The sequence below is a fragment of the Odocoileus virginianus genome, chromosome 4 (genome assembly GCF_023699985.2).
Source record: "Odocoileus virginianus isolate 20LAN1187 ecotype Illinois chromosome 4, Ovbor_1.2, whole genome shotgun sequence".
Classification (NCBI taxonomy): domain Eukaryota; kingdom Metazoa; phylum Chordata; class Mammalia; order Artiodactyla; family Cervidae; genus Odocoileus; species Odocoileus virginianus.
Window position 1 is genome coordinate 35,737,903 of NC_069677.1, and position 9,522 is coordinate 35,747,424.

A 9,522-nucleotide genomic window follows, 5' to 3' on the forward strand; every position below is an offset into this window, starting at 1 on the left:
TTTCAGGACGTCTGGATCTAGGTGAGTGATCACACCATCGTGGTTATCTGGGTCATGAAGATCTTTTTTGTATAGTTCTTCTGTGTATTCTTGCCACCTCTTCTTAATATCTTCTGCTTCTATTAGGTCCATACCACTTCTGTCCTTTATTGTGCCCATCTTTGCATGAAATGTTCCCTTGGTATCTCTAATTTTCTTGAAGAGACCTCTAGTCTTCCCCATTCTATTATTTTCCTCTATTTCTTTGCACTGATCACCAAGGAAAGCTTCCTTATCTCTCCTTGCTTTTCTTTGGAAATCTGCATTCAAATGGACATATCTTTCCTTTTCTCTTTCACTTTTTGGTTCTCTTCTTTTCTGAGCTATTTGTAAGGCCTCCTCAGGCAACCATTTTGCATTTTTGTATTTCTTTTTCTTGGGGATGGTCTTGCTTCCTGTCTCCTGTACAATGTCACAAACCTCCATCCATAGTTCTTCAGGCACTCTGTCTATCAGATCTAATTCCTTGAATTTATTTCTCACTTCTACTGTATAATCATAAGGGGTTTGATTTAGGTCATACCTGAATAGTCTAGTGGTTTTCCCTGCTTTCTTCAACTTAAGTCTGAATTTTACAATAAGGAGTTCATGATCTGAGTCACAGTCAGCTCCTGGTCTTGTTTTTGCTGACTGTATAGAGCTTCTGCATCTTTGGCTTCAAAGAATATAGTCAATCTGATTTTGGTATTACGTGCCAGAGATGCTCAGAGGGCTCAAACAAACCTTGTGCACACCAGGACCCAGAGGCCCTGAGGCCCCACAGAGAATACTGAACCAGAACTGTGTTTGGGCGTCTCCTGAGGAGGAACAGGTCAGCAGTGAGCTGCTGCAGGGGCAGGGGCTCTGGGTGCAGCAGACCTGGGTATGGCATAATCCCTCTTGGAGGAGATCACCATTAACCCACATTAGAGCCTCCAGAACTTACACAGGACTGGGGAAAGAGACTCCTGGAGGGCACAAACAGAACCTTGTGCACACCAGGACCCAGGATAAAGGATCAGTTTCCCCACAAGAGACTGACCCAGACTTGCTTGTGCATGTACAGGAGTCTCTGGTAGAGGAGTGGGTCGGCGGTGGCCTGCTGCAGGGTTGGGGGCACTGAGTGCAGCAGTGCATGCATGGGACCTTTTGAAGGATGTGCCATTATCTTCATTACCTCCACCATAGTTTGGCCTCAGGTCACAAAACAGGGAGGGAACACAGCCCCGCCCATCAACAGAAAATTGGATTTAAGATTCACTGACCATGGCTCCACCCATCAGAACAAGACCCAGTTTCCCCCTCCATCAGTCTCTCCCATCAGAAAGCTTCCATAAGCCTCTTATCCTTATCCATCAGAGGGCAGACAGAATGAAAACCACAACCACAGAAAACTAACCAAACTGATCACATGGACCACAGCCTTGTCTAACTCAATGAAACTATGAGCGATGCCATGTAGGGTCACCCAAGATGAACGGGTCATGGTGGAGAGTTCTGACAGAATGTGGTCCACTGGAGAAGGGAATGGCAAACCACTTCAGTATTCTTTTCTTGCTAAACCCATGAATAGCATGAAAAGGCAAAAAGATAGGACACTGAAAGATGAACTCCCCATGTTGATAAGTGCCCAATATGCTACGGGAGATGAGTAGAGAAATAACTCCAGAAAGAATGAAGAGATGGAGCCAAAGCAAAAACAGCACCCAGTTTTGGATGTGACTGGTGATGGAAGTAACGTCCAATGCTATAAAGAGCAATATTGCAGAGGAACCTGGAATGTTAGGTCCATGAATGAAGGCAAATTGGAACTGGTGAAACGGGAGATGGCAAAAGTGAAGATAGACATTTTAGGAATCAGTAAACTAAAATGGACTGGAATGGGTGAATTTAACTCTGATGACCATTGTATCTACTATTGTGGGTAAGAATCCCTCAGAACAAATGGAATAGCCATCATAGTAAACAAGAGTCTGAAATGCAGTACTTGAATGCAATCTCAAAAACGAGAATGATCTCTGTTCGTTTCCAAGGCAAACCTTGGAGATATCAGAGTAATATTTATATTACAGTATAATATCACAGCAATCCAAGTCTATACCCCGACCAGTAATGCTGAAGAAGCTGAAGTTGAACAGTTCTATAAAGATCTACAAGACCTTCTAGAACTAACACTCAAAAAAGATGCCCTATTCATTATAGGGGACTGGAATGCAAAAGTAGGAAGTCAAGAGATACCTGGAGTAACAGGTAAATTTGGCCTTGGAGTACAAAACAAAGCAGGTCAAAGGCTAACAGAGTTTTGCCAAGAGAATACACTGGTCATAGCAAACACCCTCTTCCAAATAAATGTTTAACATTATCTAACATCATTGAGAGTCATGAGATGCTGTCTCTGCAAAATTAAAATAATAACAATTGTTTTAAGTTTGAGGTGGAAGGGGAGGAGAGAAAATAGAGTTTAAGTAGACACAATACCTCCCAGCTTCTCAGAGTTCAGCTATAAATAATGCCTGAAGTTCACAGTTGAAGAAACAACACTGTTTGGTATTATTTAAAGATAGAAAGGCAACCATTGGAAACATGAAAACCGGAGATAGTTTCTATATCCATACTTATTATTTTTCTAATCAAGTAAAGAATTATACAATTATTCATTTAAAAAATGGAATTATATTTGGCACAAATTAATTCTCTGAAAACTGAACCACAAAAGCTAAACAAATCAAGCCAAATCTATTCTTTTACAAATGGATTCAGCCAGGCAGATTTATTTGAAAGTGAAAAATAATCTCTCAGTCTACAATATTTTCCTGAGTCTCTGCCTCTCTCTGGGGTTATAGCAGTACCACACCTCCTGGAGGAAAGACTCAGTTCTTGGGGAGGTACAATATTAGTGCCTGATGTCATATTTCCAAACTCAACAGAAACTATGCTGGCCCACAGCCCAATTTCATTCAGACTCATGACAGTTTTGCCAGCTCCAGTGTGTGCGTGCAACTTATCTGTGGGTCTGAAACACTTCCTCTAGCAAATTGTTACACAAGTTATCAGTTTTCACACCTCTTTCAGGCAGGTGATCTGAGAGGCGGTGTTCCCATCAGTAATAACAAGACTGCTCTTTGAACCATTCTAGCATGTCAGAGCGGCCACCTCTCTCATCTCTTCACCTACCACACCTTCATGCAGTGCTTAAAATCTGCATTCTCCCTAAGGTACATCTAATAGACATGTGTTAGGTTAACACCTTCTGAGAGGAACTAAAACATCAAAGGTATTAAGATATACATTGGATATGGTTATTCTTTGTTTCAGTAACACAGTTGGTTGATCTTGCCTGATAGGCTGCTTTCCCATAGACTTTGGAACAATTTCAGCAGTTATTGAGCACTTATGTTCTAGGAATTGACAATCTAGTTTAACAGATAAATTAGACCTCCCCCAAATGTAACAGAATATAGTAACTTTTATGATGAAGGTAAACACAGGTGCTGCTGGACAGTTAGGACGGGCACTAACCCAGCCTGGGAAGAAGGGTATACTGTCAAGTAGGGTTTCTTGAAGGAGAGAATTTTTGTTGTTCAGTCACTAAGTTGTGTCTGACTCCTTGCCACCCTATGGACTGCAGCATGCCAGATTCCTCTATCTTCCACTATCTCCCAGAGTTTTCTCAAACTCATGTCCATTGAGGCAGTAATGCTGTCTAATCATCTCATTCTCTGTTACACTTTTCTTTTTGCTTTCAATCTTACACAGCATCAGGGTCTTTTTCAATGAGTTAGTTCTTTGCATCAAGTGGCCAAAGTACTGGAGCTTCAGCTTCAGTATCAGTCCTTCCAATGAATATTCAGGGTTGATTTTCTTTAGGATTAACTCATTTGTATCTTCTTGAGTTAAGCTAAAAAGGAGAAGAAAGTCGTTCTCAGGAGAGGGTACAGGATAGAAAAGGAGCATGTCAGGGAAGTCAGGCATGTTCTGGGAAGGATTTATTTGGAGAAGTGGTGAGTGATGGCTCTAAGGAAGTGAGAAGGAGCCAGATCATAAAGGGAGGGCCTTTCACACTTTATAATATGCTAAGGAGCATATATTTCTCTGGAATTCTCTAGGAGAGATATTGAAGCATTTTAAGCAGGACAATAATGTACTCATTTTGTTTTAGGGAGGCTACTCTCACTCTGAAGGATGGATTTCAGAAGGACAAGAATATCAGTTAGAAGGCACATCAGATACTTCCTCTGGGTCATTTCAAACCCTCTCACCCCACCTCTTCTTACAGAAGCCATTGCTAGAATATGTGCTATGTACCTCTCACTTCCTGCACCAGAGATCCCTGAAGCTTTGGGGGGTGGGGGGTGTCAAAATCACTGCTGGGCCAATTGCAGCCTGGAATTGCTAGGTACCACCCTATGCCCATGGTGCCACCCTTGAACAGCCAGAATGGGAACTGAGAAATCCATACTTCCTCCTTTCACATAACAGATCTGAGCAAGAGTGGTTGTGGTGGTGGCCAGCTAGGTAGAACAGACTGTTGGCTTTTCCTCCTTCTGTTTCTTCATTCCTACTCCCCTGGATGAACTACCCAAATAAACCTTAACACAAGCCCTTGTTTTAGATTCTGCTTCTGTGGAACCCTGAAGACTAGAGACTATCACATAAATCCTGGAAAAAGTCACAGTGCCTGAAATAAAGCCTGGCAGTGGGAATGGAGACGAGGAAACAGACTCATTCATAAGATCTTAAGGATGTGGGATCAGCAGCCTGGCTATGAGGAATGAGGAGGAGACAAGCCTAGGCCGGGGAGGATTTCCGGTGTCTGATTCAGGTGGTAGGGTAGATGGTGATGCCATTCACAGAAAGCTGTAAAGAAAAAAGAATACTAGAGGAGTGAAGAAAGAAGAGACTTCAGATGTGACTATATATAAAACGTGAGATGGTTTTAAATGATCCAGGGGATGATGTCCTGTGGGAAGTTTTATAAAAAGCTATACACACACACACACACACACACACACACACACACACATATGATAGGTATAGAGCTATACATACACGCATAAAATAGTATCCTATGAGTACATAAAATACAAAGAACTGAAGAACAAAGATGAATAAATGGGGAATATCTACTGGGGGATGGGCAATAATGGGTGGGCCATGATTCTCTATATAATAAATGAAATATACTGAGATCTAGCTCAAGAGGAAGAAAAAAAAAAAGAAGTGACACATTTCAAAGGACGAAAAAGCTTTTAAAAGGAAGAGATGGTTTATGAGGACAGAACTAGAGGTACAATTGATGAGAACTGAAAAGTAGACATTAGATTTGACAAGTGGAAAGTCACAGTGACATTGGCAAACAAGTTTCAGTGGAGGTAAGTGCTAAAGCCAAATAGCAATGGGTTACCGAGTGAATGGAAGAGCAATAAGAAAGTTAGGAAAAAAATAACAACATAGAATTTTCTCTCCCCGCCCCACCAGAGATATAGATGATAGATGGTTGGATAGATCTGTTCTATTTTTATGATAGATAGATCCTCTGTTCATTATTTTAAAATTCAGACAATAGAGAAGAAACAACTTTTAAAAATCACTTTTAGTTCCATTCGCAGACACTATTATTTTGGTATGTCTCTTTCTAGACTTTTTCCTACTCATATGTAATACTTTTAGCAAAATATAATCATATTCTATATACTATTTTATAACCTGTTTTTTCATATAATAATAGGTAGTGAACATCTTTCCATATCCATACATCTATATTAAAAAACATCATTTTTAACGACTGTGTAGTATTCCATTGCATGAATGTGTCACAATTTACATATCCAATTTCTTATTAAAGAACATAAAACATTTTTATACTGACAATCCTGTAATACAGCTATACATACTTGTTTATTTGCCTATGATCAATTTTGTGGAAGGAGTTTGACTCTATCAAAAAATACATTTGATATATATATATATTCTTTTCGATACAGGCCTACCTTTATTAATTTGGCTTTATTGTACTTTGCAGACACTGCATTTTTTACAAATTGAGTGGTTGTGACAACCTTACATGACAACTTTGCATCCAGCAAGTCTACTGTCACCATTTTTCCAATAGCATCAGTTCACTCTGTTTCTCTGTGTCACATTTTGATAATTCTTGCCACATTTCACATATTCTTCTTCATACTATTATATTTGTTATGGTGATCTGTGATCAGTGATCTTTGATGCTACTATTGTACTTGTATGGGGGGGCGCCACAATCCATGCTCATATAAGACAGTGAACTTTCTATAAATGTATGAGTTCAGACTGCTTCACTGACCAGCTCCCCCACCTATCTCCCTTTCCTCAGTCCTCTATTCTTTGAGACACAAGAATACTGACATTGTGCTATGCTTAGTCACTCAGCTGTGTCCAACTCCCCACAACCCCATGGACTGTAGCCTGCCAGGCTCCCCTGTCCATGGGATTCTTCAGGCAAGAATACTGGAATGGGTTACCATGCCCTCCTCCAGGGGATCTCCCCAACCCAGAGATCAAACCCAGGTCTCCCGCATTGCAGGTGGATTCTTTAACATCTGAGCCACCAGGGAAGCCCCAAAATATTGACATTAGGCCAATAACCCTGCAATGGCCTCTAAGTAGACAAGTGAAAGGAAGATTGCATGTCTCTCATTTAAATCAAAAGCTAGACATGGTTAAGCTAACTGAGGAAGGCATGTCAAAAACTGAGATAGGCTAAAAGATAAGCCTCCTGAACCAAACAGTTAGCAAAGTTGTGAGGGCAAAGGAGAAGTTCTTGACAGAAAATGAAGTGCTACTCCAGTGAAAATGAAAAGAAATTGAAACAGCTTCACTGACGATATGGAGAAAGTTTTAATGGTCTGGATAAAAAACGAAACCAGCCACAACATTATCTTAAGCCAAAGCCTAACCCAGACCAAGGCCCTAACTCTCTTCAATTCTATGAAGTCTGAGAGAAGTAAATAAGCTGCAGAAGAAAAGTCTGAAACTGGCAGAGGTTAGTTAATGAGGTTTATGGAAAGAAGTCATCTCCAAAACATAGAAGTGCAAAGTGAAGCAGCAAGTTCTGTATAGAAGCTGCAGCAAGTTGTCCGGAAGATCTAGACAATTAATGAAGGTGACTCCACCAAACAACAGATTTTCAATGTAGATAAAATAGCCTTATATTGCAAGGAGAGCCCATCGAGGATTTTTGTAGCAAGTCAATGCCTCACTTCCAAGCATCAAGACAGGCTGATTCTCTTCGAAAGGGGCTAAGTGAAGGACTCTTGTAAAGGACAGGCTGACTCTTGTAAAAGCTGTAAGCTGATGACTTTAAGTTGAAGCCACTGCTCATTTACCATTCCAAGAATCCTAGGAGTCTTAAGGATTATGCTAAGTAACTCTGCCTGTGTTCTATAAATGAAACAAAGCCTGGATGACAGCATGTCTGTTTACTGAACATTTTAAGCCCATTGTTGAGATCTGCTTCCCAGAAAAAAAGCTTTCTTTCAACATATCACTGCTCATTGACAAAGAACCTGGTCACCCAAGAGCTCTGATGGAGATGTACAGTGAGATGAATGCTGTTTTCATGCCTCCTAATACAGCATCCATTCTGCAGCCCATGGATCAAGGAGTAATTTGGACTTGCAAGTATTATTATTTAAAAAGTACATTCTGGAAGGCTATAGTTGCCAAAGACAGTGATTCCTCTGATGGATCTGGGCAAAGTCAGTTGAAAACCTCCTGGAAAGGATTCACCATTCTAGATGCCATTAAGAACATGCATGACTCATGGGAAGAGGACAAAGTATCAATGTTAACAGGAATTTGGAAAAAATTGACTCCAACCATCATGGATGACTTTAAGGCATTCAAGACTTCAGTGGTGGAATTAATTTCAGATATAGTAGAAATAGCAAGCTTCATTGACTATGCTAAAGCATTTGACTGTGTGGATCACAACAACCTGGAAAATTCTTAAAGAGATGGAATACCAGACCACTTTACCTGCTCCTGAGAAGTCTGTATGCAGGTCAAGAAGCAACAGTTAGAACTGGACATGGAAAGATGGACTGGATTCAAATTAGGAAAGGCGTACGTCAAGGCTGTATAGTTGCCCTTCTTATTTAACTTATATGCAGACTACATCATGCAAAATGCCAGACTGGATGAAGCACAAGATGGAATCAAGATTTCTGGGGAAAATACCAATAACCTCAGATATGCAGATGATACCACCCGTATGGCAGAAAGTGAAGAAGAAGTAAAGAGCCTCTTGGTGAAGTGAAAAAGGAGAGTGAAAAAGCTGGCTTAAAACTCAACATTCAGAAAACTAAGATCATGGCATCTGGTCCCATCACTTCAGGGCAAATAGAGGGGGAAACAATGGAAACAGTGAGAGACTTAATTTTCCTGGGCTCCAAAAATCACTGTAGATGGTTAACTGCAGCTGTGAAATTAAAAGATGCTTGCTCCTTGGATGAAAAGCTATGATAAACCTACACAGCATATTAAAAAGCAGAGACATTACTTTGCAGACAAATGTCCATCTAGTCAAAGCTATGGTTTTTCCAGTAGCCATGTATGGATGTGAGAGTTGGAGCATAAAGAAAGCTAAGCACCAAAGAATTGATTCTTTTGAACTGTGGTGTTGGAGAAGACTCCTGAGAGTCCCTTGGACTGCAAGGAGATCCAACCAGTCCATCCTAAAGGAAATCAGTCCTGAGTATTCATTGGAAGGACTGAGAAAGCTAAAACTATACTTTGGCCACCTGATGCAAAGAACTGACTCATTTGGAAAGACCCTGATGCTAGGAAATACTGAAGGCAGGAGGAGAAGGGGACGGCAGAGGATGAGATGGCTGGATGGCATCACCGACTCGATGGACATGAGTTTGAGTAAGCTCTGGGAGTTGGTGATGGACAGGGCAGCCTGGTGTGCTGCAGTCCATGGGGTCGCAAAGAGTTGGACATAACTGAGTGACTGAACTGAGAAATAGCAAGAGAAGCAGAATTAGAAATGGAGCCTTAAGATGTGACTAAATTGCTGTAGTCTCATGATAAAGCTTTAACAGTTTAAGAGTTGCTCCTTATAGATAAGCAGAGTGGTGTGTGTGTGTGTGTGTGTGTGTGTGTGTGTCTGTGTGTGTGTGTGTGTGTGTGTTGGATCTACTCCTGGTAAAGATGCTGTGAAGATTGTAGAAATGACGAGAGGATTTACATAAACTTAGTTGATAAGACTTCCCTGGTGGCTCAGATGGTCAAGAATTCACCTGCAATGCAGGAGACCTGGGTTCAACCCGTGGGTTGGGAAGATCCCTGGAGAAGGAAATGGCAACCCACCCCAGTTTTCTTGCCTGGAGAATTCCATGGATGGAGAAGCCTGGCAGGCTACAGTCCACATGGTCACAAAGAGTAGGACACAACTGAGTAACACACACACACACACAGTTGATAAGGCAGCAGAGAGTTTGAGAGGACTGACTTCAATTTTGG

At 41.1% G+C, this 9,522-nt stretch overlaps 1 pseudogene; it reads left to right on the forward strand.

Moving 5' to 3' along the window:
• Positions 1 to 739: 739 nt before the first annotated feature.
• LOC139034855 (tigger transposable element-derived protein 1-like) lies at positions 740 to 9,251 on the forward strand (annotated as a pseudogene).
• The last annotated feature ends 271 nt before the right edge of the window (positions 9,252 to 9,522 follow it).